We start from the raw sequence: 10,164 nt of genomic DNA on the forward strand, positions 1-10,164 counted from the left end.
ATGTGCTCTATTAGATATAGTACTGTACTGCCAGTCAGGAAGACCTGGGTTTGAATCTTACAAACCAACCCACCCTGCTTTACTAAGGCAGCAACTAGAACTCACCCTTTTGTCCCCACCCCCACATGTTTATACCTTTGTTTGTATGTAGTTAGTGTATATCATCCAGTACTCTATCACCTATGAGCCCCAAGAAAGCTACTCCAGGTTTCAGAAATTTTGAGTAACACTATATACTCAAAATCATAGCTCTAAAGCCCACTGATATGTTTTCTTTTACCAGAGCAACCAGAGAACACAGCCACTCAAAGCCAAAGACATTTAATCAAACAACCTGGCAAAATAAGCAGCAAGAAAGATCTCTCCATTTGAACAAGAACACATTCTCCCACAGGTCACCATACCAATAGGTAGATATAAGACATGTGTGACCAGGAAATATACATGGAGAAGCACACAAGTAGGGAATATATGTGGCCAGGACATTTGTAGGCTAATTTCTCCTGTTATCATCTAACTGCTCCCAACTGCTATCAGCTGGTCTTCAACTGCTATGTGGTTTCTAGGTCTGCAGCTTATAGTGATGCAGTTTTGTGATGCAGACCCCAGATACATTCAGCCAGCTAGGTAGTCTGCTCTTAGGATGTTTAAAATTTTTCTTTTGAGTCCTTTCTCCTATTGTCAATTAGGCCCTTTCCTTACAAAAACAAATTAAGAAAATTCCTTTCCATTTTCATGATACCAAGCATAGTTTAAGCAAATCACGAGAACTTTGTAGAAAAGACTGAAAGGAGATGATAACCTTTGTCCTATTTATCTTTTGTTTTGCATTCCTACCATCAACAAAAATCACTGTTTTCCCTTCCAGTTTTAAAATTTATTTTGTGTTTTCAAGAATTCTGACTGACTAAATCAGTTGACTACTTTTCATGTCCATTTGCATTCTATAACAAGTACTTCTAAAGACAAACATAAAAACACATGACAGGTGAATTTTCAATGATTTAATAGCAAACCTAGTATACTTGGCAGCAACTGAGGGGCTTGGTCTGTTCACAATTCCCTCTCTGTCTTTCCTCCCTCTCCTTTTGCTCAAAGCCAAGAAGCATTGGGGTGGAGTTAAGGTGAACCTATGAAGGCTGAGGAGAGTCACAATCTTGTGTTTCCTCTTGGGAAAAGAGACAAATGAAGAATTTTTTCTGCTAACAGTTAAAGAGGTTTTGCTTTGGTCTTCCCCTCAGTAAAATAACCAGCAAGAAGGTTCTTTCTTGTCATATGATAGATGAACAATAATAATAACTGACATTTGTATAGCATTTTAAGGTTCACAGGGGAATATATGTGTGTATACATATATAAATCTCATTTTGGATCCTCACAAGAAGAGGTCATGACTACAGAAATTATCCCAATTTACAGACGAGTAAACCGAGACCCTGAGGGGCTTATTGACTTGTTTATGGGCAAATAGATAAAAAGGGTCAAAAGTGGGATTTGATCCCATATTCTTGATTCCAAATGCATGATTCTATTATTAAAAACAGGGAGAAGAGACACATGCCATTTACCTGTATAGAAATGGTAGGAATGGCTGGAGAACAAGTTAGAACTGTACCAAAAGGGCTATAAAACTGTGTATACCCTTTGACCAAGCAATCTCAATACTAGGTCTATATCCCAAAGAGATCATAACAAAGCGGGAAGGACCCACATGTACAAAAATATTTACAGCAGCTCTTGTGTGGTGGTAAAGAATTGGAAATTGAGGGGATACCCATCAACTGAGGAATGGCTGAACAGGTTGTGGTATATTAATATAGTGGAACACTACTGTGCCATAAGAAAGGTAGGTTTAAGAAAAACCTGGAAAGACTCACATGAACTAATGCTGAATGAAGTAAGCAGAACCAGGAGAACATGGTAGACAGTAACAGCAACACTTTGCAATGATCAACTATGATGGACTTTGCTCTTTTCAGTAATGCAATGATCCAAGACAATTCCAAAAGACTCATGATGGAAAATGCAATCCATATCCAGAGAAAGAACTATGGAGTCTGAATGAAGAGAGAAGCATACTATTTTCACTTTTTAAAAATTTCTTGTGGTTTTTCCCTTTTGTTCTGAGTCATCTTTCACAATATGACTAATGTGGAAATATGTTTAACATGATTGTACATGTATAACCCTATAACAGATTGCTTGCTGTCTTGGGGAGAGTGAAGGGGAGAGTGGGAGGGAGAAAAATTTGGAACTCAAAATCTTATAAAAATGAATGTTAAAAACTATCTTTACATGTAATTGGAAAAAAATTAAATACTACTAAGTGGGGGTGGGGGTGGGGAAGAGAAAAAATGGTAAGAATAGGAACCAAATAGAAAGGGATGAATTATAGAGATGAGCAGGTCATCACACATTCAGATTTTTTTCCCCTTCATATGAATGAGAGAAAGAGAGAGAGAACACCCATGCTTTTACTACCAGATTTGAGAAGAGTGAATACCAAACCACTCTAGAGGAGAAGTGGAAAGGCACCATCTAGGTTTGTTCAAGAATCTGGCTGATGTTTTAGTTGTTTTAAAGTTCGGTTCTTTCCTTATTAAAAGTTTAATGTTTTGGTGCTGCTTGTTGCCCAGGTCTGTTAGCACAGCATACAATTGAAAACTGAGGCTTTGTTGAGCTTTAAAAACCTTATTTGGGGGCTGGGTAGGAGCAAAAAGCCCAGACAAGTCAATTGCAATTAAAAAGTATATATGCCCCAAGCCTGAGTTTGCACAGGCTGGAGCTAGGAGTGTATGTTGAAGGGGAGGAGGAGGAGGGAAGGATACCCACAGGCTATGCTAGCCTACATCATCTTTAGAAGTACTGTGTAGAAGTGTAAGACTCAGAGTTGAGAGGATCTCGGTTTCTTCATGTCCCTGAGACCAAGTTTCTTCATTTGTAAAACGTATACATTACCATCTACTTTGTCACTTCACCCTGAGGACCATGAGACTTTTCAAACACTGCTGTAATCTGTGCATTGTTTTTCCCTGCTGAAATGTGAACTCCTTGGAAGCAGGGGACCTTCTTGTTTATCTGTTCGGATTTTTATTCTGCTGAGTGTTTTACAGACAGTAAGAGCTTAATAAATTCTTTTTCATTCTTCAAATGCTTATTAGATCTCTAGACATCTTAAACTCAATATATCCAAAACTTAACTCATCATCTCTTGCCCTTAAGTCCTCCCCACTTCTGAACTTCCCTATACTATCAAGAAATTACTATGCCAAGGGCATCTAGGTCATATAGTGGATATAGTGCTGGGCATGGAGTCAGGAAGACTCATCTTTCCGAGTTCAAATCTGGCCTAAGACACTCACTAAGTGTGTGATTCTGGGCAAGTCACTTAACCTTGTTTGCTTCAGCTTCTTTCATCTGTAAAATGAGCTGGAAGGAAATGGCAAACCTTTCTAGTATCTTTGCCAAGAAAATGCCAAATGGGGTCACAAAGAGTTGAACATGACTGAAAAGCAACTGAACAAATTACTATGACTATCGTTACAATCACCAAGCTCAAAACTTAGGTGCAATCTTTTACTCTTCACTCTCTCATCCTCCATATCCAACTGTTACTAAGTCCTGTTGATACTACCTTACCTTAATGTCTCTAATATGTTTCCTTCTTTCCTCGGACATCATCTCACCCCTGAACTATTGCAAAAGGCTTTGATTGGACTCCCCGCTTCAAGTCTCTCCTCACTCCAGCGATCAAAGTGTTTTTTCCTAAAGGGAAGGTCTGACCATCAACACACCCCCAGTCCCCATTTGATAAGCTCCAATGACTCTCTATTACTTTCAGGATCAACTATAAATTCCTCTGTTTAGCTAAGACCTTCACAATCTGCCCTCTTCCCACCTTCCTGGTCTTCCTACATTGTTCTTCCTTCAATGTAATCTGAGAGCCAATAACACTGGCCTCCTTGCTGCTCCTTGCACATGACAGTCCATCTCCAGACTCCTTGTGTTTTCCCTGGCTGTCTCCTTGCTTGTACTGTTTTCCTTCTTCCAGCTCCTTTACAATTTGGCTAAAATCGCACCTTGGGAAAAACACTCTTCCTGATCTCCTTTAATGCTAGTGCCTTCCTTCTAAAATTACCTCCATTTACCTTGTATCTAGTTGTTTGCCTATTTACTCCTCCATTAGAACATAGGCTCCTTGAAGGCAGGAGTGGTTTTTTACTTTCTTTGTATACCCAGTACTTAGTACCACCCTCTGGCACAAAGTAAGAACTTAATAAATGTTTGTTGAATTAAGTGATTAACTTAGTTATGCCTACTTTTCAGGAGTTCTGTGAAGATCAAATAAGATATGTGTGTGTGTGTGTGTGTATACACACACACACACACATACATACATATATACGTAAATATAGTACACTGCAAACTTTAAAGAGCTTTGAAATGTCATTATTAGAGAAATTATTAATCACTTTTTTGATGATGATGGTATCCTCCTTGGGGTCTAAATCACTCCTTGGTAATAGATTAGATGCCAAGGTACCTTTTTAAAGCTACCTGGGTACCTGACAACATAATAAGTACCAATGTAAAATTGTCTTTAAAAGTCATTGGAAAAAAATAAAATATTATTTAAAAAATAATAAAGTACTAAACAAATAAATAAATGTCCTCAATTAAGAAAACTTAATGTGGGGCAGCTAGGTGGTGCAGTGGATAGAGCACCAGTCCTGGAGTCAAGAGTACCTGAGTTCAAATCCAGCCTCAGACACTTAACACACTTACTAGCTGTGTGACCCTGGGCAAGTCACTTAACCCCAATTGCCTCACTAAAAAAAAAAAAAAAAAAGGAAAGAAAACTTAATGTATGTATTTCTAAACTTATTAAATAGATAAGTAATGGGAGAAGGGAGGTTCTATACCCTGCATGGCTTTCCTGGAACATTTGAAATTGGATTTCTTCTATAAAATAGTTTTTGGAGGGGCAGCTAGGTAGTGCAGTGGATAAAGCACTGGCTCTGGCTTCAGGGGGACCAGAGTTCAAATCAGATCTCAGACACTTTACACTAGCTGTGTGACCCTGGGCAAGTAACTTAACCCCCATTGCCCTGCAAAAAAAAAATAAATAGTTTTTGGAAAGACAACTGTTCCATAAAACAACTTAATATGACAGAGATCATTAGACTAGAGATCAGAAAACTGCAGGTAGAGTCCTGTCTTTACCACTAACAAGTTAGTTAGTTGTGGCTTTGCATAAGTTTATTAGTCTTTTCTATTGTCCATCTCTCTGTCTGAAGATTAGAAGGTTGGATTCAATTATTTTAAAGGTCCTTTCCAGATCCAAGTCTCTAACTCTGTCTCTGTAATTTTTGAACTTATCTTAGAGAGTAACCAGCAAGGAGTGGGCTTAGACACTGGTGAGAACCTGGTTCAGTACTAAGCCTTAACAATGTTGATTCTTCCAAAGTACAGAAAGAACCAAAACTATTTGGTTCATCTCTTCCAAGCAGGCTCTCAACTACTTAAATGTGGTGACATAGATCAAATATTTGAGGTTAAGGATTGCTTGTAAGTTCATGCTTTTTCTTTTAATCCATTTTTGAGATAACTCCAGGATAAATAATGGGCAGAGCACAGAAGAAGGTTGAACATGGCTAAGCAAGATCCAATTCTTTTGCTAAGTAAAATTCTAAAGTGTTTGGTGTTTTGAGTAATATATTTATTTTGTGAAAAGAATATAAGATCAAGGGAAGAGTCAGAGGAGAGTGGTCCATATATAAATAAGTGGGCAGACCACTACAAACAAAAATATGTCATTCTTCTATGGCTCAAATATTTCTATTAATCCCATAAGTGCTAGAACAAAGCCTAAATTCCTGAAGAAATACTCTTATCTCTCAAAACTGCTCCAAATTTTCCGGAGCCCCAGTTTCCTATAAATTATTCATGGTGAACATTTATAAAAAACTCCTGTTCATTCATTTTTTAATAACACCACACAGGCCTGGACACTTCAAATTTATGCTCATTTCGACAATCTTTGTTGCTTCTCAACAATCCTTTTGTTTGATTCTCTTTAATTACCATTCTACTATCCATACAGCTTCCCCTTATCTATAACAACCCCCCAATGTACCTTTCAATCTACCCAACTTCTAATCTACCCTTCACTTTCATTGATTCTTTTTGTTTTTGTTTGTTTGTTTGGAGTTTTTTGTTGTTTTGTTTTGTTATTGTGGGGTAATGAGGGTTAAGTGACTTCTCCAGGTCCTCCTGAATCCAAGGCTGGTGTTTTATCCACTGTACCACCTAGCTGCTTTCCACTTTCATTGTTTCTTAATTCAAACTTTACTTCTAGGAAATCTATTCCAAACTCCCTCGAATTCCCTTCTCTATCTCTGTTTTGGGACAGCTAGGTGGTTCAGTAGACAGAGAGGTGGACCTGGAATCAGGAAGACTTCATGAGTTCAAATCTGGCCTCAGACACTTGCTAGCTGTGTGACCCTGGGCAAGTCACTTAACCCTTATTGCCCTGTAAAAAAAAAAAATGAATTGGAGAAGGAAATGGAAAACCACTCTTGTATCTTTGCTATAAAAACCTCAGAAATGGGGTTATGAAAAGTTGGACATGACTGAGATTGCTGAAGAAAAACCTCTGTATTTCTAACACATCTCTGCATCTCTAACATTTATCTTGATTTCTGAATCATGCCTTAAAATATGAGAATGACAGGCTCTGCCAAGGAGAATGATTGTTAGCTTGGAAAGGACAAAACAAAAATGTCTAACAGGGAGTTGATTCTTAAGATAAGTGAGGATTTGGTAGGAGAGCACCCAGCTCTACATGTTTTCTGGATGAATATAGTCCCTAATCTCTACTATATCATACCTTCACACTAGGTTTATGATCTGTTTCCTGAACTCTTTGTTTATTTTCTACACAGTTGATTTGTAGTATACTCCAATAACAAAATTGCTTCTATTTTTCTCTCCATTGAACTTTACCCTAATGCTCTCGGTTGTGCTTCCTCTCATTTCCTGAATTACCTCATATGAGTATAACTTTTAATATACAATGATCCTAGACTCTTACTCTATACTTTTTTAGTTCTCCCATTTCTTTTGAATATGGTATAGTTGTATAAAGTCAAAGACATATTCCAGGAATCAATCTCATCACATCAACATACCTATGAAGTCAAATTTGCATTCTTGGATGAAGGACCTGTAGTTCATCTTAACTGGGGCCTAGACTTTGGATATTTGTACAAAGATACTTGAGGACAAAGGTTTACCATGGGCTCCATTGTTGGATTTTGTTTCCTCTGCTTTTCAGAGTATTTCAAAGCTATTCTTCTGCCACCACTATAGTTAATCTTCATGATATCTAGCTTGGATATCCTTTGGGCATATAGGTGTATATATCTATATACACAAACATATATGTTTACATGTGCCTATATGCATGCATGTATACGTGCATGCAGTTTCCTTACTCTTCTATACTTTTTGCTTTTAAGTATTTGTTTTTTGGTGAGGCGATTGGGGTTAAGTGACTTGCTTAGAGTCACACAGCTAGTAAGTGTCAAGTGTCTGAGGTCAGATTTGAACTCAGGTCCTCCTGAATCCAGGGCCAGTGCTCTATCCACTATGCCCACCTAGCTGCCCCGCTTTTAAGTCTTTTAGATAAAATTTGTAAGAGATCAGGCAAATACATTCTTTTTTTTCTTTTTTGGGGGGGGGAGGAACAGGGCAATGAAGGTTAAGTGACTTGCCCAGGGTCATACAGCCAGTAAGTGTCAAGTGTCTGAGGCTAGATTTGAACGCAGGTCCTCCTGAATCCAGGACCAGTGCTTTATCCACTGTGCCACCTAGCTGCCCAAATACATTCTTACTGGCCTGTTACCTCTATTTCATCCTTGTCCAAGACTTTGTCAATTCAAGATTTTAAGCCATGGTCCAGAAATTCAATTTCTATTCTCAGATACTACCTTCTTAGTCAACTACTGATTTCTCAAGTAAATTTTTCTCTTCTGCATCCTTGCCTCCAATCACTTGGAGGACAAGTGACTTTTGCCTCCATGTATTATCAAATTCTTTTCTCTTCAGGAGTAGCTTCAAAATTTGTTTTTATTTTTTTTTTATTTCCAAGTACACAAAGTGATCCTTCTTCCTTTCCTCCTGTTTAGGCTCTTCTCAATATCATTTGCTAAATCATCATCCATATCACATACCCTAACTTTGTGTATTTTCCCAAAGCTTAATCCTAGCCTCTCTTCTCTTTTCTATATACTGATTGTCTTAGTAAAATCATCTTTATGCAGATTACTAGATTACTCCCAGGATATATACACAGATGTTTGTGTTCAGGTAGGCATGTATGTATATATATATATATATGTAGGCCTGGTCTCTCCCTGAGCTTCATGCCCTCATTATTAGCTGCTTATTGGATTTTTCAAACCAAATGTCCCAGAAACATCTGAAACTCAGTTATATAAAGCTGAACTCATTATCTTTCTCCCCAAACACTACTTCTTCCAGACTTCTCTATTTCTAACAAGTGTACCACTCTCTTTCTGGGCTACTAGGTTTGTAAATTTGGCATTATCCTTGACTCTTCATTTTGTCTCACCTCACATAACTAATCAGTTGTCAATATCTCTCATATTCGATCAGTTTTCGCTATTCATATAGCCTCCACCTTAGTTCAGGCCCTGAAGGCTCCTTAAGCTCAGATATGACCATGCCATTCTCTATGCAATCAACTATAATAAGACTTACTAGTGTCAGTGGCAGCTAGGTGGCGCAGTGGATAGAGCACTGGCCTTGGATTCAGGAGAACCTGAGTTCAAATCCAGCCTCAGACACTTAACACTTACTAGCTGTGTGACCATGGGCAAGTCACTTAACCCAATTGCCTCACAAAAAAAAAAAAAAAGACTTACTTGTGTCTAGGATAAAATGAACTTTTCTGTTTAGTTTTTTTTTTAAATAAATTTTAAGGATCTCTTTTCTTTTTACATCAGCATTATTTCCCCAGTATTCCTCCTAGAGTGTCATCCTATTTAATAGTATTTTTTCCTGATAAAAGTATTTTATTATTTTAACAAATAATATTTTTAAAACTAAAAGAAAAAGAAGAGGAATAAAATCAGCAAAACATGTGCAATGTACAAGGGTGCCTTCTCATATTTCAACAAGTCAATGAGCATTTATTAAGTACTTAACTATGAGCCAGGCACTGTGTTTAAGCACTAGGAGTATAAATATAAGCAGAAAGAAAGATAGTCCCTGCCCTCAAGAAGCTTACATTACAATGAAGGAAGGCAATATGGAAAAAAAGGGGGAGCTGAAAGAATCAGAGGAAGGATCAAGGAACCTAAGCAGGGGCATGATAAAGTCCTGTGGAGATGAGTGAGCAATGAAGTGTAGAGTGCTACAAATCCATGACTGGCCTAGGCTTCTTTCTTAAAATGGAGGTTGTAGAAGGAAGCAGATAATCAGAGGGAGAGGCCACAAGGGCTAAAGGTACATCCAATGTGAGAAGTTATCCAGGGGTGGAGTGAGCTTCCAGAATGAAGAGATTTCTATGGCATTGTAGAGAAAGTCCTGCGGAGATGAGTCAGCAGTGCAGCCTAGTCATAATGATTAACAGTTTCTATGATTTCTTCTTGGCCTCTCTCATTATTTACGATTTCATTGTTAAATCTCCATTTGAGTCTGGGTCTTTTGTTTGTGATCCTTGAACTGATTATGATTTTTATTGTACTGTGGTCTGTAAAGGGTAGGTTTATTTTTGCCTTTTTCTATTTGCTCACTGTCTCTCTGTACCCTAAAACATGGTAAATTTCCGTAAAAATAAATTTGTGTATTGCTGAGAAATCCTATTTAGGATACATTACATGTCTATTAGCTCTAGTTTCTCAAGCACTTTGTTCCATTCTACAGTTTCCCTTTTTCTTTATCTTTCTGTTAGACTTACTCAAAACTGAAACATTGAAATCTCCTTTCACTCTTGTATTACTGTCTGTCTTCTTATAGCTCAGTTAATTTTTCCTTTATGTATTTAGATGCTAAGGCTTTTGGAGGTTTCATTAAAAGGAAAGATGGCCTCATGAAAGAATTAGAATTTATTTATTTAAAAACTCTCTAACTGGGGGC

Source organism: Dromiciops gliroides, chromosome 4, assembly GCF_019393635.1.
Source record: "Dromiciops gliroides isolate mDroGli1 chromosome 4, mDroGli1.pri, whole genome shotgun sequence".
In the NCBI taxonomy this organism is placed as follows: domain Eukaryota; kingdom Metazoa; phylum Chordata; class Mammalia; order Microbiotheria; family Microbiotheriidae; genus Dromiciops; species Dromiciops gliroides.